This window comes from Anthonomus grandis, chromosome 1 (genome assembly GCF_022605725.1).
Source record: "Anthonomus grandis grandis chromosome 1, icAntGran1.3, whole genome shotgun sequence".
Taxonomy (NCBI): Eukaryota; Metazoa; Arthropoda; class Insecta; order Coleoptera; family Curculionidae; genus Anthonomus; species Anthonomus grandis.
Genome location: NC_065546.1, coordinates 21,686,192 through 21,710,058, shown reverse-complemented (window position 1 = coordinate 21,710,058; position 23,867 = coordinate 21,686,192).

The window sequence follows — 23,867 nt, the reverse complement described above, 5'->3', positions numbered from 1 at the left end:
TTCTTTAATAGCCAGTCATAAGTGAACCTCCGAACAATCCCAAGCCTCCAATAATTCTGATCTACCATCTGCAAACTCTTGGTAAAATAGTAACACTGTAAAGTTAATGCCACAGTATAACTTTTATTTAATTGTTTCTAAAATACGCGATTTTGAAAAAAAAGCCTCTAAAACTTATTCTTCTAAAAAAAGGTCAAAAGAATTTTAATTTACTATTCTTACTTTTTTTTGAAAACATAAAAATTATATACATGTCAAAATCAATCAACGTGCATAAACTTATTAATGAAACTTATGAAATTAATTATTTTATTTAAGTATTTAAAATAATAATAATAAACGACTTTTTCTTAAACTCGGCGAAGGGTAGCCAAGGCTGTTTACTTAACCGAGCATATAGAAAGGAGCAATACATAACATTATAAATTACATGATATAAACAGTCCTAATTAGTAACAATCATTATCATAATGAGAAATTCACAAAATACAATCCAAATAGAATTAACAGTTCAAAACCGTGGTAAAGAACTATATATACGCAACATAAACCCTTTTATAATTTTGTTAAAACTTGACAAACTACAATTGTGAAGTTTATTATAATCTTGATTATGCATATCTAACCACTTCAGTTCAGATAACTTGTATCTGACGTGATCACGGGCTCTTAAATTGTAAATACAATGTATACATGAATTCTGCAAGCGTCGTTATCTTTTTTTGATGTTTTATCCAGGGCTGGGTCACACACAAAATTAAAAATATGCAGTATGAGAGAGAACCAAGGCTTCGCAAAAAACCTTTCTCAACGCCAGTTCGAGTATTGTATCTTTACTTTTGTACAGATTTCGCAATGATATATATATATACGACCTTTGAAGGGCCTTTGCCAATTGGTAGCGAAATCGTAACTTAAAATCAATAACAACAACGAGATATCTACATTCACTCATAACAAATAAAAATTAAAATTTTAATTCGTTGAGTTTTATTTAAAAGAACTATATTTACTTTAAATACGTACTGATACATGTCATATTTGACAACTTAATTACCATGACAATATATTTTTATAGGTACCTTAAGTAATGCTTGTTTCTTTACTAGAAACTTAAACAATTTTAAGTGCATTTGTTCCATATTTTTTTACATGTATTATACTTTGTATGTTTTCAGAAAAAAATAAGTAGGAATAGAAAAGTAGAATAAGTTTTAGTGGCTTTTAAATTCATAAAAACAGCAATTTTCAAAACCGCGTATCTTGTATAAAAGTTGAATAAAAGTGTGGCATGTAATACATCAAGATGCTTATAGTTTTGTGTAAAATCGAAAAATGTAATCGCTTATGGGGTGTTTTGTTTAAAATAAGAAAGTTGGTATTGACCACGGCTATACAGTGTGTCCCACTTAAGGGTTAGCCACCCCTCTAAAATTTTTGTTTCCTGACCAATTTCCAAAAACTTTTTTTTGTTGGATAGATGGTCAAAAATGGCACTTATGAGCCAAGTTCGACATTTAGAGAAAGCAGGTCATGGCTTACTGTATTCGAGTTTGAAATGCAAAAAATCGAGAAGTAGTATTAGCGATATTTATTTTTGAAAAATGGTACTGGATTATTATTCAGGACCACTTAAAACATAAGTGTCCCAAATTTGGTTATTATAGTATACAGGGTGTTGAAATAAATTGGAGTCAAATTTTTAAAAGGCGCAATAACATTCTTAATCAAATACGAATATTTTTAAAATTTTTGGCTATATTGAGAACACAAAGGTTGGAAATATCCTACAATAAATAACAATCGATCATAATTATCATACTATTTTAAGCTTCACAATAATACAACTTCATTTATAAATTTTTTAGTTTTATTTCATTTGCAATTGCAATTCACACTTCACTAGTTACTTAATAATGTAATGTAGGCTAAGCAGCAAAAACTGAAAATAATTACCTTAAGGAATTACCTAACACCAAAGATTGTTTCTAGATAAATATAATATATATCTTTGATTAAATATTACTAGTATTTTATCTTTGCTAACACTCAAATTTAAAAATTAATGCCACAAAACTAAATATTAGTTCCTTCAATATGTCCTCCATAAATTCTTATACATTTTTCTATGCGTCTTCTGTTGTTTACTACCACCCTTCTTAACTGTACCCTGCTTATTTCATTACACTCTTGGCTAATGCGCTCACAAAGATCATGTAGAGTTTACGGTCTTGATTTGTACACTTTGTTTTTAAGGATTCCCCAAAGAAAAAAATCTAAGGGGGAAAGGTCGGGGGACCGTGCTGGCCACTGAATTAATGGACTATTTTGTCCTATCCATCGATTCGGATAATTCTGATTTAGCCAGTTCCGCACTACCACTGCATTGTGGATAGGCGCACCGTCAAATTGTATGTGTAAGTTTCTTGTTTCGGCTAACGGCAAATCATCGATTACGTCACTAAAATCACCTTCCAGGAATCCAAGAAAATTAAGTCCATTTAGATTTTCATTAAAGAAAAACTGCCCGATTATACGTTAATTTGAGATACGTTAATTTTCTGCGAATATTGCCTTTTACATTGTATCACCCAATGGGGATTTACGTTACTCCACATTCTAATATTTTGAGATGATACAATGCCATTTGTAGTAAATGTTGCCTCATCGGTGTATAAAATATTTTTCAAAAATGTAGGGTTTGCCAAGTACTCGCCTTGCAACCACAAACAATATTCCATCCTGCGTTCTTCATCCCCGTGTTCCAAAGTATGAAGGAATATAGGCTTGAAAGGCTTCTTATTATTTTTCTTTAAACACCTCCATATGCAATTTTTGGAAATATTTAAGTTAGCACTAGTAATTCTAATGCTAGATTGCGGATTAGCATTAAAGTATTCAAAAATTATTTGGTTATTATTATTTGCTCGATAACAATGAGGACGTACTCCGTCTACTGAACCAGACTGATCAAACCCGTAGTTTATTCTGGCTATTGTTGAATGGTGGATGTTTTTACCAGGATGTCTCCTGTTAAATTCTGCCGCAGCTTCACGAAATGTTTTAACTCCATCGCCAACTAGCCGTACTACTTCAACTCTTTCGTTTAAATTATAATCACCCATAATTGTTCGACAAGCAGTCAAAATGAACTAAATGCATGAAAACTTTGACAAACTGTCAGGAACATTTTCTTTCATAGCATACTTGTGTAAAATTCCCACAAAATAATTTTTAACCAGACACAATCATATATTTGGAATTTAACAAACAAACTCATAAAAAAACAAACAAATTGAGCCCAAAATAGTATGATAATATGATCGATTGTTGTTTATTGAAGGATATTTCTAACCTTTGTGTTCTTAAGACGCATGCCAATTAGCCAAAAATTTAAAAAATATTCGTATTTGATTAAGAATGTTATTGCGCTTTTTAAAAATATGACTCCAATTTATTTCAACACCCTGTATACTATCATAACCAAATTTGGTACACTTATGTTTTAAGTGGTCCTGAACAATAATCCAATACCATTTTTCAAAAATAGATATCGCTAATACTACTTCTCGATTTTTCGCACTTCAAAGTTGAATACAGTAGGCCATGACCTGCTTTCTCTAAATGTCGAACTTGGCTCATAAGTGCCATTTTTGACCCAACTATCCAACAAAAAAAAGTTTTTGAAAATTGGTCAAGAAACAAAAATTTTAGGGGGGTGGCTAACCCTTAAGTGGAACACACTGTATAAGGCACTCTGTATATATTTTTGTTGAAAAAAATGCGTAACTAAAAATATTAATGGACGTGTGTGAGCGTTTTTCGAACACGCCCTTATTTATTTTTTAATAAATTTGTTCCGTATTTTTGCCGTTCACTGTATTTTAAAAAATTAAAAACTTAAAGACTTCCTTCTGCATTTGCGAAATAGTTACACCTGCACTATTTTCAAGTTGAAGAAGATATTGGCAATTCGTAATAGCACAGCTTCCTAACGCTTCTAAAAAAATGCTAACAATAAAGCAAAACGTGGCTTCTCCTATCTGAATAACTGGTTACCAAATTAGATTAGACAGATTATTTTTAATTATTTGATAAGCTAATTTCCTATTTCATGTTAATTAGAGTATTGGGTTATTAAAGAAGTTGCTTTCGGATTGGCTTAAATGTGTTAAGATTAGTTATAATCTTTTCAGCGAGTTTTGCGCCCCGTCGATTTTCGTCGAAAAGATTTACTATGATTTAGCGTATTTTAAGCTAGTTAAATTAATATTTACCATATAATAAATTTGATATTTGCAGATGACCAAGTGGTTTTTGGGAGTCTCGCACATGTGAGGCACTTATATTACAGAAATATTAAAAACATTAACAAGTTTTCAAACTTAAACGATTTATTACTAAATACTCCAAAGTATTCTATTATATCCTTTCCTCTACCAAAATTTAACACAATTAGTATATCATATTGATAATACGGTACTAGCTAAATATTAACAATTTGAGAGTTATTTTAATTAGCAGCTAAATTTATTTTATCCAATATGTATGAAAAAGCACTTAAACAATCATTTTATTATATATATAAGTTTCATAAAGTTATGTTTTACTAATGTTTTTCTTTGCTATGAATATTATTTGATATGTTATCTCTAATACGATATTTATATCCTATGTATTGACAGAGTACAAAATAAGTTTATTCATTATTTCATCTACAAAGAACATTTTAGTGTGCCTGATTCAACTTACGATGAAAAATGTATTTTCTTGAATATCTTTTTATTAGTATCAAAGATCATCAAAAGTACACATTTTTATAACAAGAAAAAAATTTACAGGCAATTTTTTTTATACATATTTATAATTTAGTAGGCGTGAAAAAAATATTTATTTTAACGAAATTATGATTTTGACTTTAGTATAACTTTTTTAATCATTTAAAAATTAATAGAGCTACAACCTCTAATTAGGAAGCTTTGAACTAAAAAAAATTTTAAAGTGAGTCTTCTGAGTTATTTAGTCAATGTAGTTTTTTAATTTTGGTGTTTAACATTTTCTTTTTTATTTTATTTTTTAAAAATAAATATATCATTACTTATATTTATTAATATTTACACTGTATATAAGTAACGACTATAAAAAACATTTTATAATTAGTCCACTAATACAAAAACAAAAGCAAAAACCATAAAATACTTATTGGCAGTGAAAAAACTCGTCTCCAACGTCGCTCTGTATAAAGCGATGTAACGTAAACAGCAATCGGCTTAGAAGATTCTCGGCGGAAAGGTACTTAACCTCTTTTAATTATTAAAACATAAATGCCGAGTCTCGAGGATTTGAATGGCAAAATAAAATCCTTTTAAATTTTAATTATGGACTTAGATTTTCAAAGCGAGACTTTCAAAGTCTACGCGGCACATCGGACTTATCTTCGTCATCCTTTTCTGAGGTATTTTAATAGTAATTATTTATATCATTTTACTTAAGGCTTTTTAAGGGGTAAAAATAACTGCAAACCAATCGATATCCAATTACGTAACTACGAAAACAAATTTAGCAAGCCATTTTAACACCGAGCAAACAAACAGTTCGATTCACAATGCTCCTTAGTTATATTTGGCAAAGTGTAATGTCAGCAAAGCTCATTAGTGGTCTGCAAGAACCGCAGCTGAGTGCCTGCTGGGATAACCTTTTGTTAAATGTTACGTTCTGCTATTTTCAGTGGGAAATATTGCCCTTATTTTATTAGGGAAAGTCTTGTGTCTGCTCGTATAAAAAGCCGTGATTTTCCCAACAATAAAAAATAACATATTTAATAAATTTTAAGGTATTAGGTAGTAGTAAATTTTACTTCTCTTTGTTAATCCTTGAGTGGTTAAAATTATATAAATATATTAAAAAGGATTGAAAGAAAAAAACATATTAAATAAGAAACATTTTTATAACATATATAAAAATATTAAGGTGTCGGGTAGATGACTTTATATTTTTTTGCCATTATACAACATATTTTGCGCACGCTATCTTTAACTGTATGAGTAGATAGATAAAGGGTGAAATTAATAAAAATAGAAACTTAAATCTAGCTTTTATACTTGGTTTGTACTTTTCTGAAAGATATTTAGCATGCCGACTTCCAAATACTCAGTATAAAAATATAAATATATTCATTAGTTTTATAGGTTTTGTACTGTTTTGCTTTTACTTTATCACTTTTATTGTTTATCTTGGAAATAATTAAAAGTTAAAATGCAAGGCGAGGCAGGTGGCAGCTTTGGAATCATCTTAAAAATGTTGAAAGTTGTTGGTATAATGCTGAAAATATAAAGAGTGCGTTCCTGGATTAAAAGTTAAAGGAACAAAGTATAGTAAAAATATAGTAACAATTTATGTCTGAAGTAAAAGATTCTTTGAAGGCCAATTTGGTAGAATTTGGTAGATTTTTTTATAAAAAGTCAGGCCAAGATAGTGTGTAAGAATTTAATCGAGCTTTTATTATATAAGTTTAAGGAGCAGGGCAAACAAACAAGAAGAATCAAAATTGTAAACCCGATAGCATGGCATCAATTCTTGGTGGAAAATAGCGATCCTTCTTGATAATATTATTCAGTCGCTAATGCTTAACACAAAATATAGTTGATTCGTCTTTTTTCTATACCAATAGAACTAGAAGAATTTCAATGCTTTGTTCTAGCACTTCTTCGGACCTCAGTTCTTGGAGTATTGGGAAAATTTCATCTTGTTTACCCATTAGAACTCTTTAAAGTGCATGTTTTATCTGCATTGAGCTACAATATCTGGCATTATGATGATATGACTTGATCCTGTATTCACCATCATTTCATATTCATGACAGCATAAATCATTAGCATTTAAAGCGCCTCTCTTTATAGTTTCAAAAGAGGTCTTTTGAGTTTTCTGGACACAAATGATTTAAACTTCTTAGAACGGTCTTTAAGATGACTTTTTGAAATTCTGTATCTCCTATTGAGGACTTTCTTGCAATTACTTAAAAAGTTGATTCATAATCTTATGTATTGCAAAGCTTACAAAACTCTTTATATTTTCAGCGTTATAACAATAACCTTCAACGTTTTCCATACGATTACAAAAGTTTCACCTGCCTCGCCTTGAATTTAAACTTTTATTATTTATCTTGAACAAGAAGAATGAAAACGTATACAGACAGTAGAATCGGAGTAATAGCACAAAAAACAGGAAGAAATGTTATAAGACATGACAGGCGACCTAAAGGAATTATATTAAGACTTGATTAATACTATGAAAGTCTAAAAACCTAAAAAAATTAAAGTATGGCTAAGACCAACACACGCTACAGAAAAATTAAAGATAGTGCCATCTGGGGACCAGCATACTTTCGACGTACTGGTGCATTCCTTAAAGATGAGATATGGTGAAACTCATATACAGAATGTATATCAGATCTCAAATTATAAAATTCTCTCATAGTTTAATCCTCGAACATGGCTTGATTAGTACATCTGGCTTACCCTTCTACCCCAATGAAGTTATCGCAACAAATCGCTGTAAATTGTTTTATTGGCGGATGTCGAGATCCAAATACGAATCATGACCTAAAGATGGCTTACTATACAAAGAATTTTGCAAGCATTGCAATGCATAAGATTATGAATCATCTTTTTCGGTTTTTACAAGACGGTCTCCAATAGGAAACTTAGAATTTCAAAAAGTCATCCCGTCAAAAAAGATGAAATTTTCCCAATACTCCAAGAAATGAGGTCCCAAGAAGTGCTAGAACAGAGCATTTAGATTCCTCTAGTTCTATTAATATAGAAAAAAAATCAAATATATTTTATGTTAACCATTGGCCACTAAATAATATTATCAAGAAGGATCGCTATTTCTTACAAAAAATGGATGACATGCTACCTATCGGATTTACAATGGTTTTCAACGCTGGATTTGAACAGTGGACGCTGACAAGTATAAATAGATAGATAACTTTTTTAGACAGATTTGTGAAACCCGCTCGGCGAAGTCTAGCCATAGGCTACTCTTACTCAACCCGTTAATTTCGCTCATCTGACCTAAATGACCACTAAAATACGATTATCATACCAAATGACAATTATTAAAAAGAAAATTACTTATCTACAAATATACCACAAATGAAAATATCCTTGTATATCATCAGAAATACCATAGCCTGTACAGAAAGACAATTAAAGCAGCAAAATCTAATTATTATAGGGATCGCTTAAATATGTCATCAAATAGGCAAAGAGAGTGTTGGTCGATTTTAGACATTGCCATAGAAAAATATCTGAACCGGAGTTAAGACCTGACATTTTTAACGACTATTATTGTGATATACCTAATATCTTGCTCAAGGGCATTCGTAGTAATATTGATCCCTTACACTATCTTCAACAAGTGTCGGTTGAGCATTCATTTTTCTTTCATCCTGTCGATCTTACCGAAGTAAAAAATGAAAGCAAACGTCTAAAAAACGATAAATCATCTGGAGCTGATGGGATATCTTCGAGGTTGTTACTCTTTTTGCCTGATTTAGCCTTAAATGCTTTAGTTTCTGCCATAAATAATTCTTTACATATTGGCATTTTTTCTTCATGTTTAAAAGAGGCAGTGGTTATCCCTCTTCATAAGGGTGGAGATTTGGATCAGCCTTGTAATTTCCGTCCCATTTCTATTTTGTCTACCCTCTCTAAGATATCTATCTCTAACTTGCAAAAAGCAGAATGTTGTCCTTTTTACATCATAATGGCATTTTGTCGTCTGCAAATTAGTTTGGATTTCAAGCCGGTAAAGGGGCTCATGATGCTGTTTTTAGCTTTTTGGAGAGCGTCTATGTGTCCTTGAATTCTGGAGAGTCATCGGCGGCAGTGTTTTGTGATCTATCCAAAGCATTTGACTGTGTGGATCATGGAATACTGTTATCTAAGCTCGATAAATATGGTTTTAAATGCGTAGCGTTGCGATGGCTTGAGTCCTATCTATCAAATCGTACTCAGAAGGTTACAGTGTCTGGGCGTTCGTCTGCTTCTAGATCCCGAAAATGCGGCGTTCCCCAGGGTTGGGACCCAGTGTTGGGACCACTGTTATTTTTACTGTATGTGGATGACTTAAGTTCATTGAAACTGCAGGGCAAGGTGGTTCAGTTTGCTGGTGATACCACCATACTATGGAGCCATAAAAATTCTGATTATATTAAGACTTGTATCCTTGAAGACCTTTAGAATTTATCAGGGTGGTGTGCTTTCAACAGGCTCGTGTTTAATGTAAGAAAGACGTCTATTATGGGGTTTAAGGGCGATGTTCAGGGTCTGATGTTTGATGAAAATTCCCTTGCAGAATAAAGAGTGCTGCAAGTTCCTAGGAATTACCATTGATGGTCGCCTTCGGTTTAAAGATCATATTTTAGATTTAGCTGGGAAATTATCTTCTGGATGTTTTGCAGTAAGAATGGCAAAACAAGAGCTGGGAGGGGTGGTTGCACGTTTAGTGTACTTTTCACTTATTGAATCTCATATTCGGTATGGGTTGCCTTTTTGGGGTTTAACCAATAAGGGGCTACTTAACATTGTCTTTGTTATTCAAAAAAAAGCAGTTAGATACCTGTGTTCTGCTAAGTTAAGAGATTCTTGCAAACCCCTTTTCATTTCTGAAAAAATCCTAACTCTTTTTTCACTCTTTATCTTAGAAACAGCTGCTCTTATTCACAAAATTCCCAAACTACCCTCTGGCACTGGCCATTTGACTCGTCGTGTAAATGATATTCCCCTACCTATTCCTACGTCTTCTTTTACCAAAAACTCATTAATTTACATAAGTAAAAATATTTACAATCATGTTCCTCTATGTGTTAGACATATATCGGATGTTAAGAAATTTAAAAGAGTATTAAAAGCGCTTTTATTGGCTAAGGCATATTATAACCTGGATGACTTTTTTAATGATAGGTTTTAACCTTGGACATGTTGGAAAGTTTTTTTTTTCCTTTTTTCTTCTCTAGTTTTGTCAACAAGTTTACCTTTATTTAGTAATTGATTGTTTTATTTAGTTATCTTTAATTCAAATATGTTCAAGAAGTTTTGTCTTCTTGTGTTTAATTTTGTTTATTGTTTTGTCAATTTTTGAAATTGTATTTTTGTTTTGTTTTCTTTAGCTTGTAGGATGCTTGTACACAAGATTATTCTTACGTAATATAGCACATTTTCTTTCTTCTTTCTTTCTATCGCTAAAATTACAACAATCATTAGTTTAAGCAAAAAAGAGTAAATTAAAAAAATTATTTTTATAAGAAATTTACAGAATCCAAACAGCCAAGAACCCAAACAGCTGCACTCAACATTATAAACTTTGTTGTTACTATTGTGCAAATTGTTTGGAGAGTAATGTTTCTCGCACCTTATATTTAAATTCCTGGATATTGTATTTTTATAATTCGTCTGATAAGCAGTTGTAAAGTTTAATCGAGTTGTATGTAAAAGATCTTTGAAACAAAGTAATGTGATATTGTGGAACAGCGAATGTATTTTTTTTTGTCTTATATTAAAGTGATGTACATATCCTAGGACAGAATTTACTTTTTTAAGATAAAGAGGAATTAGCGGCTGATAGAAACACATGCGCAAAAGTTGCCAAGTGAAGAGTTCTACGCTGTTCCATATTTAACCATTTGCACCCTGATATTTTGTGGGATATATAATCATATATTTTCGCATCTACCAGAAGCTCAAAATTTTTTGCGCTCTTTATAAATGATAAAGAAGAGTTTTGTAAAGTGAGAGAAACATTTTCTTTCACATATTCCATTAAAATAAATTTTTTAGGACCAATATAAAACACTTTTGTTTTATCAGAATTTAATTTTAAGTTGTGTTGTAAAGATAGGGAGCTGACACTTTCCAAATCCCTGTTAATACTACTTTGGGCTTGTTGTAATTCTGATAGATAAAGTGTGTATAAGAGTTATTTGTCATCAGGACATGCTTTAATTTTGCAGGTTTCTTTAGATGTTATTAATCAATCGTGAAAATGATAAAGAGGAGAGGGAACAGAATACAACCTTAAGGAGTTCCAGACAGAATGTTTACAGTTCATGATTTTTTGTTTTTATATGATATTTTTTGTTTCCTATAGTTTAGAAAAGATTTTACGGGTTCAACAGAATCTTTATCAAAACCGTAGACGACTATCTATCTACTAATCAGGCGTATCAAATACTTTGGAGTAGTCCAATAATATAAGTGCACTTACTCAACCATCATCATAGGCTTTAATCACATCATCCAAAACTGCAGTTAAAGCTGTTGCGGTGGTGTAATTTTTGGGAAATCCGCATTGAGTGTCGGACAATATTTTTATAAAATAACAATATTTTTTTAGTTAAGAATTTGGAGATTTGATTACAATCTTCTTCTCTATAATGATCTTCTCTAAAACTTTAGATATAGCGGGAACAATGCTAATTATGTGTAGTTCAAAGAAATTTTCTGGGTGGCTTTTTTAGAAAGAGGCAAATAAATCTGGAACGGTATTATATTTAATGCAGCTATTTATTAACTGTAAAATTACATGTTCAATAAATGGACTACATAGATTAAGCATTTTGATATGAATGCCATCTGATCTTAAAGCAGTTTTTATAGAGTTTAAATTGGTATGAATTTCTTCTCCTATCTTTAGGTCAAACTTAAAGTGATTCTTATTGTTATAAAGGGTAATATTATAGAAATTAATTTGGTTGGGACAATGCGGACAAATGTTTTGAGTATGAGTTTATTTCTTCCGGATTTGACAAACTGTAGGTATTTCTTTTCACTGTTCTTATAAGTCTTTAAAGGTTCTTTAAAGTTTAGCAGGGTTGTTTTGGCTGAAGGTTAGGATAACATATTTTTTTTTATATATTTTTTACACCAGACGATTTCTTAATAATGTGTAAGTTTCTCTGTTTTGATCTTTTTTATTGTATTTTGGAGTTTTGCCAGGATTTAATTGTTAATTGTTTGATTTGTTCGTTTAACCAGGGTGCCTTGAGTTATGTAATACGGGCTTCCTAAAATGGCGCATGTTTGCTAAATAAACATGTCAGCCGTGTTTTAAAAATGATAATTTGCTTGTTAATATTTTTTTCGCAAAATAGATTTTGCAAACAGAAAGTTGACGTAAATCACTAATAAACTTAATATTATTTAAATTTTTAAAGCTGCGATATTTAATTATTTTGGACATAGGTTTAGAAGAGTTAAAAGCAAGAATTAAGATAAACAAGATTATCATCTGAAATCTGGTCAGCGGAAATACACTACCGGACAAAAGTGGAAAAACAAAGTGTCTTTTGTATTTATTTTTATTATAGTGTATTTGATCATTAATTTTTTATTTTTTTTAAATATATTTTGTTTTTAGTCTTCAGTACCTCAATAAAAAAATAAAAAAAAAACAAGTGACAACTAATATATTTTATTCTTGTTTTTACAGGGGACAAAAGTGGAGAAACACTATTTTTATTTATTTTTTATACACAATGTATTAGTTAGTTGTACATACAAAGACTAATAATGTGTAGCAAAACCCTTATTTTTTATAACTTGAGTACACCGACTTCGCATAGAGTTCATTAGGCTGTCAATATAATCATCATTTTTCTTTCAACTTTTCTTAATGGTCCTACTCCTGATCCGGAGAAGCAACCCCAAACCATGATATTGCCTCCTCCATGTTTCACAGTTGCCCTGGTGTACTTTGGATTAAGTCTAATATTGGCAGGACGACGAACCCATTTCATTCCATCAGATCCAAATAGGCAGAACTTACTTTCATCAGAAAATAGAACCGTTTTCCACTTTTGGGTTGTCCAATCAAGATGTTCCTGTGCAAATTGGAGTCTAGCCAATCTATTCTTTTTAGAAATGAATGGTTTTTTGGCTGGACGATGGCTATAAAGTCCAAATTCAGTCAAACGATGACGAATAGTATGCACAGATACTGAAACCCCAGGTATTTCATTATAAATTTCTGTGGCGGGCATAAAGGGATGTTCTGTTGCCAACATTTTTATTTTTCTCTCAATAACTTTATTCGTTTTCCTTGGCCGTCCATACCTTGGACGGGTAGTCACACTATTATATTTTTTAAAAGCAGCAATAGTTTTTGAAACTACGGATCTATTACGATTCATTTGCCTAGCAATTTCACTTTGTTTTACACCAGCTTGAAATTTTGAAACAATTAATTTTCGGAGATCAATGCTCAGATCTATTCCGCGAGGCATTTTGCACAAATCGTATAAAACAGTTTAACACTCAACGTTAAGATCAAACTAATGATAAATAATCACTTTAAATACCAAATAAGATTTATTTGGAATGTTTATTTACTTTTGTCCGCATAAAATAGCAAAAATAATTTTTTGATCAACTGATAAGGTAAATACAAACAAGAAGGATGTATTTTTATGCTGCAATAATAGAGCTAAATATTTTCTACTGAAAATGTAAAATAATATCTTGTATGTTAATATGTTATTGTTAAATTTGTAAATGTTTCTTCACTTTTGGCCGGTAGTGTAGTTCCGAAAAAGTGTACAATATCTTTGTTACTCTAAGAATTAGATCTAATAAGCTGTTAATTGTGCTACCTGTTCCAGTAGGTTCGTACAATAATTCGGAAAGGTCATATCTAAAACAAAGTTTTCTAAATTAATTTTTTTTATTAAGATCTAAGTTTATTAAAAAATCTGATCTTAAGAAGGCTTTACTTAAATTATTATCAATATTCGAAATAAAAATGTTTATGTTGGTATAAGGGGGACGATAAAATGCACCAATAGTTATGAACTTATAAGGTGATATTTTTATTTTAGGAATATATTTTCTAGCGCTTCCGAGATAGGAAAGCTAAAGCTTAACACTTCTGAGCTGAAATGTGTTTTAACATAACAGCCCACCCCGCCTCCCCTTCCTCTCCTGTCCCTATGGTAAAATATGTATCTCTCAATATTGACAAGATTTGAGTTAAAATGCTCATTTAATCGCGTTTCAGTTATCATAACTATATCATGATCACTCGCCAAAATTAACATTTTAAAATCGTTAAGGCTGTTGAGAAGTAAGCAAAGATTTAAGTGAGCTATCTATATTTAAAAAAAATATACTTAGATGGCTAGAACTGCATATTGTAAGTTGTTTTCATTCTAAAAATAATAATTCTATAAAACAAAGAAAAATATCTAATTGTGATAAAAAAGTAGCTAAAAAATTTGTTTGAGGTTAGTTCGAGTACCAACCGTGCTTCCGAGTTTAATGCTATTTTAGATAACGTGAGCTGTCCTAAAAAAGTATTTACAATAGTAATTTCAATTGGATGTGTAAAAAAAACAAAAATAAACAAAACCCTGTCCTGAGCAATAAAACATACAGGCTGTACCATGATTTCAAAATATTAGCTGTAATATCTTAGTTATTAAAAAAAACCAAAAAAAACTAATAAAGCACTACGATTTACTAATTATAACCAACACAGCGAGGTCGATAGAAAAGTAATTATTCTTCTTATTTTTTTTAAACATTTTTCCTTTTCTAAATGACTAATGTAATTTTAAGATGAAACTTATTTAGGTTAGTATGCATATTATTATCATTGCTGTCATTGTTAGCTGCATATGAAGTGGGCTACATATATGGATGAATTAATGACGCAATAAATAATAATTGCTAGGCACCTACTTGACATCAAATGCACCATAAGAGAGATTTTAGCCGCTAATATTAACAGTTTTCACATTACCATTATTATTAGCACAAGATTTTTTAAATTTCATTAAGACACTTTTACATTTAATTATTTATAATACACCGAAAGTCATTCATAGAAATTTAAAAACCTCCATAACATTTAACAATACCAAATTAGTTAAAATCTGTCAAGCCTTTAAAAAGTTGACAGTTGAAGCAAATTATTGAAAATTAATTGAGTGCCTACCATTATCTTTAATTTTTGAAATAACTGATTTTTTTACAGAAATAATAGACTAATAATAATATAAATAATAATAGTTCTCTTTAAAAATGTGAAAATAAATTTAGTTCATTATGCGAAAATTAAAGAAAGTAAGATTCTAAAATTTAAGAGGCCAGTTACGCCCTCTGGTGGTCATATACTGAGCAGATTATGTGATCAGAATCTCAACAGTAGTGAAAATAAATTTAAAACAATCAATGACTGCACTTATAAAGTAAATAAAATGCCTTTTTCAAATAAAATTATAATATAAATTAAAATAAACATCAAATAATAAGATAAGATGCCAAATTAAAAGAAAAATTGAGTGCTATGACGCAAAGTTAAAATTAAGAAGGAAACCAATAAAAAAGCAAGACTTAAAATTAACAAAAAAATAGAAATATTCTAAAATTATATTACAGGTGAAATGCCTTGAATTTTCCTTAAATTTATTTGGACGTAGAGCTCTCTGATGATATGACAGGTTTTTGAAAAGCTATATACTAAAAGATATTGGACCCTATATTCCTGACTCCTTTTAAGTCTCCAACAATTTGATACAAGAATTTATTTATGACGAGTATTATGGTTATGCCGAGCATTATGTGTGACATATAAAAGTTTGCTCCTGCAGGAATGAACCCTGTTATTAATATAACCCTGTTATATTAATAACAGGGTTTTTAATATAAATTAATTATAGTATTAATTAATTGTAGTATTAATACTTTATTTTGAATAGAAGCATATCGGCAATCCTCAATGTATTTTAAACAACAAATTACCTGGCTACCTTTTTTGGTGAACTAAAAGGAAACTTATACACACTTATATGTTTCAAAGCCACAAAAGCATAACTTATATGTGAGTAAATGACAACAAAATAGTCTTATAAGATATTCTTAGATCAAAGATAATAATAATAATAATAATAATGACTTTTATTTCCAACAAATACATAGATATCAAAATAGTAATAAATTTGTCATATATTACCTAAATGTGGCGCAGTCTAGCTAGTAGCTACTCTACTGAACAATACATAGGAATCCTAAATATTAATTAATTATTAACTAATGTACAGTAAATACGTTATAATATATACATATCACATATTATAATATATATTTAGCCACATAATATATTATTCTACAGAGTCTCCACTGTTATATTACATCCATCAAAATTACTGGCAACCATTAACCCAGTCAGTATATAGTAAATATATTTTTATTCATCTGCTTACACATGTGGGCAATCTGAGTATTCCAGTGCAACTCTCTATCCAAAAACATACTCAAGAACTTAACTAGAATATCTCTGGTTGAAAATATAATCCATTGTGTTTTGATTTGGTTTCGAAATAACGTGTTGGGAATAAACCACTGTTTAGCCCGGGTCTATGTCAGCCCTCAGCCTTTTAGTGTCACTTTAATATTCCGATCAACACATGCAATGGTACTGTCATCCTCAACCAGAGAGTACCTAGGTCTAGAATATCTGGCATATCATATTTGTAACTCATAAGAAAATGGTTGCAATACAGACCGCTAAGGCACACATATCATTCAGTATTATTCTCATTCGCAAACAACATCCTCTCCACATAATCCTTAAAAAGGTCTAGGCATGTATTATGAGTCACTTAAATTTATCTAAATACACATCATGGCTGATATAGCTAAAGGCCTTTTTTTAAGTTAGAAAATATTCTTAATGCACAAGTAGTGAAAAAGAAATATTGCTTGTATTGTTTAAGAAAGTTGTTCAATCGGAAAGCCCCACATTGCTCAAAAATCTTAAAAAAAAAACAGAAAAAAACGATATAAGCCTTTATTTAAATGAACCATATTGGTAACTTTTTTCGAAAATAGGAACCACAGTGTCCTGCTTAAGAGCAAGGATCGTAAGGTAAGCAGCAACACAACACGAGATGAAACTCTTATATAGCTTACTAGTAATATAAAAACTACAATAAATTATGTAGTGATGAAAATGAAGCAATTAGATTGGATCAATTGACTGAATTATTTGCTTGCTTTATAAGTGATATGGATAAAATCACCTGTAAAGTAAGCAAGTCTTAATATTATCACCTCTTATTTCCTCGAAACTTACAACTTGTGCATATTAATACAAACATCAATACGCAGAATGGATGGATACGCTGATGTGTGTATTAATTTAACCCAATAATTATGTTTTGATTTTAAGTTATCAAAATTGGGAAAAAATTACTTTTTTTTATTTTTTTTCGTCAACAATAGAAATAAAATACAGAAATAAATGTAGGCTTTAATCAACATCAAGCTACAATAATCAATTAAGTATAAAATGGTTCAAATTATTTATATCAATTAAAGGTTATGAACAAGATTGTTCAAGCGATAGAAGATACATTTTTTGCAATATGTATGTAAGGCCGCAAACATAATTATTATTTATTATGCTGACCAACGTTATATTTCTGAATCTTGGAAAATTGCTTGCTTTATTCCTAAAATCTAATTGCTAAAGAGTTATTTTGTTCGGTTATATTATACATAAATATTATAATAATGAACAATTTACTGCAACTGTATTATCTTTTATTTCAGATGAAAAAGTATGAAATATAGAATATTAAAAAATTACACAGAAATTACTCCCCGTTGTTGATAACATTTTTTTAACATTTTTAACAATTTAAAATTAAATAACTAGTAAACAGACGGGACTTTCCAGTATGTATTCATAACATTATTTCATTTGAGAATACGCATTATATTAATTTTTACAACATTTCTAAATATTTTAAAGCTCTTTTAAAAAAATCTTTTAGTTGTATATCTCGAGCCACTTATGAAAATATTATTTACTCCTTGAAAATATTTAAAAGCAGAGTTGTTTGCAAAGTTTAATAAGTAAAAAGGATATTCTGTTAATAATTATAGTGCAATCTTTACATCTTTACCGGCTATTGAAGGCAGCAAGTTCCATTCTTATGTGTTAACTTGTAAAACAGTAAGTGCTTATTCGCATGTTTACTTTTTTTTGGTGGTGTTCATGCATATTTATAATAACAATTATCTGGGATTCCGATTTCCACTGCTTACTGCGCAGCGAAACTTTTGGTGATTGCCTTGCAACGTTGCCAGATTGTGCTCAATTTCCTTGCTTTAGAGAGAGCTCCACATGGCTCTGGATGTATATGTGGATACATGCTACAAGTGTAGCGACAATTTCATTGTTAATAACAAGCAGATTAAATGCAGCGGTTGTTCGGCTAAGTCTCACGTGCAATGCTCTGCTATTAAGGATTCATGGTTAAAAATTGTTTTTAATACACCAAACCTACATTGGCTGTGCAAAAAATGTAATGAAAATGTTACAAAGGCTTTTAAAGGCAACGAAGTCGATACTCAAAATACTATTTTGGAAATGAAGGTTTCCTGTTTGTAGCAGGAGCTTGAGTTAACGAATAGGTTATTTAAAAACTCTGAATATACCACTAACTTGCAGAAAATAATTTTAGATTCCCTTGAGAGTAATGAAAATAATAGCTTGAAAACTAAATTATTACCTAATAATAGTAGCAGTTCTACCAAACCACCTAACAACAAATATAGCGATATCGTTAAAGCAAATTCTTCTGTCTTAATTGTTAAAACTAACAACGAGAATGCCAAGCAGGATGATGTTTTAAATGATATTACACATTCCGTTAATCCGGGTCAGATTAAAGCTTGCATAAACAATATAATGAAAATTCGTGGCGGAGTTGCAGTACACTGTCAAGACAATAAATCGCTGCAAACGATAAAAACTAGTTTAATTGCAAAAATGGGCAAAAAATATAATATTGATCAAGCTAAAAAATTTAATCCAACGCAATAACAAAATTGACCTTGTGATTGAAGTTTCCCCGGCACTTCGTAAGCGCCTTCTAGGAATAGGATCGGTTTATGTGGGATGGAGCAAGTCAGTTGTGGAGGACTATCTGCGTGTTATTAATTGTTTTCGATGTTGTGCATATGGTCACACCGTAAAAGACTGTCGCGAAGAAAAAGACACTTGTACCAAATGCGGAAAAAATTCATAAATTGAAAGAATGTATTTCTGAAGAAAAAATATGTATTAATTGTGTTAAATAAGTTCTCATAACAAACAAAATGTAAAGTCTATCTCTACTAACCACTATAGCTTTGATAAAAATTGTCTTTCCTATCAGAAATATCTTTTAAAGCTTGGATCTCAAATTAATTACGAATAACTTTTTATTGGGATAAATAGCTATTTTTATTGTTTTTTTATATAGTTTATTTTATATCTATAGTTTATTAGAAATGGCCAACAAACAATTAAATTCCTATTTAAATGTAGCCAATTTAAATATTAGATCTTTATTGCCAAGTTTTCCGGATGTTCTCAATGTTGTAAACAATAAATATGATATTTTGGGTATAAGTGAAACGTGGCTGAATGAAAATATATTAAGCAGTGGCGGTTTCTATGCCAGGTTATAATTTTTTTAGAAAGGATAGATTAGACAGAGTTGGGGGTGGCATTGACATGTCAGGTCAATATTTCAGTGCGAAATTGTAAATGTAAATGTTAATAATGTAAACTTTGAATTTATGCTCCTAAATGCTAAAATTGGTATACACAATATTGCAATACTTATAATATACAGGCTCCCTAAATCGAAAGCGTTTGAAATTATAAATTTTCTGGAAGAAGTTGTTCCACATCTTTTAGTGACCTACGAGTATTCTTTTGTAAAAAATATTAGGTTCAATGCCTCTGGTGTGGATAACATTACTCGACGTATGTTACACTTATGTCTCCCTGATATACTGGATCATGTCACTCATATTATAAATTGTTGTTTGGAGGTAGGATATTTTCCCAGGGCCTGGCGTGAGTCAGTGATATGTCCGATTCCCAAATCCACCAGTCCTGAAAGTGTTCAAGATTTGCGTCCGAAAAGTTTGCTTCCCGTAATCTCCAAAGTTCTCGAAAGAATAGTCTATGTGCAGCTGTCATCATTTTTAATGTCAAATAAAATCCTTCCTTCCCATCAATCTGGTTTTAGGAAACATCATAGTACAGCTAGTTCACTTCTAAATGTCACCGATAATATCATGCGAGCTCTTGACAAAAAGATTTCAGCCATTATGATAGCTCTTGATTTCTCGAAAGCATTTGATGTCATCGATCATGATTTGCTTGTAGCGAAACTGAAATATTATGGCTATAGTGAGGTTTTTTTCTCCTTTTTTAAAACTTACTTGTGGCGTAGAACTCAGAAAGTGAGGGTGAATAATGAATATTCTGCTTCGAAAAATATTATTTCTAATGTCCCACAAGGGTCGATCCTAGGCCCATTATTATTTCTTATATATACTTCAGATTTACCCGGTCTAGTTGAAGATTCTGAAATACATCAGTATGCTGATGACACTCAATACATACATTATTTTGACTCTGCTAATTTTGATAATGTGGCTGATACTATTAACGCTGATCTGAACGTAATAAATCAATTTTCAAAAGAGCATAACCTTGTCATTAATACTAATAAAACAAAAATGGTTTTGTTTTCAAACCGAGGATCACATAAAATATAATGGAAAATGTTCACATTCAATTGGATAACGAAACAATTTTGTTCTCTGATACTGTAAAGGTTCTGGGACTTAAAATAGATAATTCTTTAAGGTTTAAGAAACATGTTAATACTCTTCTGCAGAGGTGTTATTTACCCATGCGTATGCTTTATCCAATAAACACATTTTAAATTTTAAAACTAGGAAAAAACCCATAGTGGCTCTTGTTTTATCTATTTTAAATTACTGCCTTATAGTTTAGACTGTTGCTTAGACCAAATAAATCGTTACCACCTGCAACGCGTGCAGAATACTTGCTGTAGATTTATTTTTAACCTCGGAAAGTTTGATCATGTATCAGACTCTATATTTCAGTTGAGGTGGTTAACGCTACCTTACCTATTTAAATTCTTCACTTCTACTTTTCTTTATCGATTATATGTTAGTCAAAGTCCTGAATATCTTTTTGAAAAGTTAATACCAAGAAACCAGGTTCACACTAGAAATATCAGATACAATATCTTGACCCTGCCGCACCATTTCACGGCTCTGTTCGAACGATCTTTTACTTATAATGCCGTTAAGTTCTTTAATACTTATAAACAAATATTTAATACTTCGTTAAATGTGTATAGGAAATATTATAAACTTTTCTTTTTAAATCAATCTAAAATATAGTCTAGTGTTCTAGAAGATAAATACTTTATATATACTTGTTTCTTTTTTTGCTTTTTTTTCTCATTTTCGCCATTTAAACTGTGAATGTTAGGAAGGTTAAGAGTTAAAGAGTAGCTTTGAGCTAATCTTCGCCTTTTTTGGCAATGTAGTATTAAGTAATATTGTAAGATTAATATTGCTTTTTTTTTAATAAAGACATATTAGTATTATTATTATTATTATTATTATTATTATTATTATTATTATTATTATTATTATTATTATTATTATTATTATTATTATTATTATCACTTATAAATGGTTGCCAAATGGCTTTAGGATATTAATCTTTTATCGATTTAAGTCTCGGGATTAAGGGATTTTTCTGGAATAACGAGTAAAATTCTATAGTATTTTATAATTCGTTTGATGTTATTGTCTACTATTGTTATTTAAATTTTATAGCCTATTTTTACTAGTTTGGTTTTAGTAAATCTTAGTTTTTTTAAAATTATACTAATTCTAAAATTTTGTTTGCATTTATATTATTAAAAGATGCTTAAACTATTAAATATCTGCCTTTTGCTTTTAGTTACTTTTTATGCTAGCTAATATAGGTTTTTCCAAGAAAATTTTTATTTTAACTCATTTAAACCCACACGTAATACAAATTTTTAAAATCTCATAATAAAAGATACAACCCGACTCGAGTCCTTATACCCATAAATTCGTGTTGTTATCTCCGAGTTAATACCAAGCCTTTCTTCCCGACGTGTTTTTCTTATTTCCAAGACTCTATCTTAATTTGCCAGCGTCAAAAACAACTGGGATTACAGCTATCTTGTAGCAGAACATATACGACAAGATTCTCTACTTTTGAAATATAATCAGTCTTCATTTGGTAAACTTTATTTTAGAATAGTAAATTTAATTTGATTGATAGTTGCTCTTTATATTTAATTTAAGAGGACTTTTTACAATAAATTAGTTGACTTATTCACTTTAGATTAAAACTATGCTTTTGAGAAAAAAATGCTTTTGAGCAAAAGTTTATGAGTATGTTACTTTACTTAATTACAGTTTAGCAATAAATACCGCTAAGAAGTATAGAATATATTTTAGAGTCAGTTGTACTTGAGTATATTGTACGAAATGATAAACTTTCCAAGGTTTTTTTTTTATTCTATTTCCTTAAATGGTTAAATGTTTATATATTCGTGGCAATAAGAAAATATTTAACTTAGGTATCTTCTTCAGCAGAGTTATGGCACTGAATTTCAAAAACGGGTTTTCTTGAAATTGTAGCCATAAGAAACGAGATAAAAATTAAAAAAAAATTCTTTGTCATAGATTTTGACCCTAAATCAAATGGTGGTACTGAAAAATTATTTGGAATATAAAAAAATATAGTTTCTGCAAGGGTAGGGGGTTGTTTCGTAAATAATTTTTTTGTCATAATTTTTTTCTTAACGTGGATTCATTTTTTGAAAACTGTTGTTGTTGCACATGGTTCAGAGTAATGGTTTTTAAGAAAATTGAACGCAAAAAGTTTACTCTAAACGTATCAGAGCTAAGTGGTTATTTGAAATAAACTTAGAAGAGTGATGGTGTTTTAAAAGTAATCAAGTTATAGTTATTAAATAATTAATTAAAAATTTCATAATTTTTTTAAAATATCTAATAGCTTTAAAAAATGATGTAAACCAAAATGATATGAACCAAATACCAAAATTCCTTATTCCCAAACAATATTTTAACGTCTAAGAAATCTAAATGTTTTTGTTGCAAATAATATTTTATAAGACAAAATAAAAACGACTATATTTTTCAAAGAAATAATAGAATATACGATCAGAGTTAAACCATTCATAGAGAATATTTTATTTCAAAAAATTTTTTTATTTTTCCATAGTAATTAAATAAAGTCCATTTCAGAGATCTATTAGAATCTTTGATGTGTCGCAGATGCCGCACTAAATAGTCCGTGCGTCTAAGTCGTATTTATTGTCGCATGATATACATGTTTAAATGGCAAAATTTTGTATAATTTATCTATGAAATAATTTTAAATGTACGTAATACCCCATGTTTTACACTATTTTTTATTTTTCTTTCCAAAATATCCATTTTTGAAAAGAAAATAATATCACAAGAAAATTATATCAAAAAATTGACCGCGGACTAAAATCCAAGCATTTTACAAATCATTTGAAACACTCGCAGAACTCCTAGACTGTCACCTCTTTTTAGCTAGTCTATTAAACAAAGATAAAACACCTGCAATCTGGCGATTCCTACTTTAGGCTGTGCAAGTAATTGTGTATCTCTCTCTATCCCACTGATTTTGAGCTTACGGGGCCGTACCCAGATACATTTTTGGACTGTTTTTGTATTACTTTCGTCGTGTTTTTAAAGAGATCTTTAAGGATGGGTCTATCACCTTTAATATTATTATAGGAGGGGGGTCATGTGAGGTTATTATTTGATGTGTTTTGCCGGTTTTGCTTTTTACACGTTTATGAAAGTGGATAATTTAGAATTTGGCCCGTATTCGTCTAATTTTTTTGCAGTTTTTACAGTGAGAGAGTGTGTCTTTTTATTTGTGTT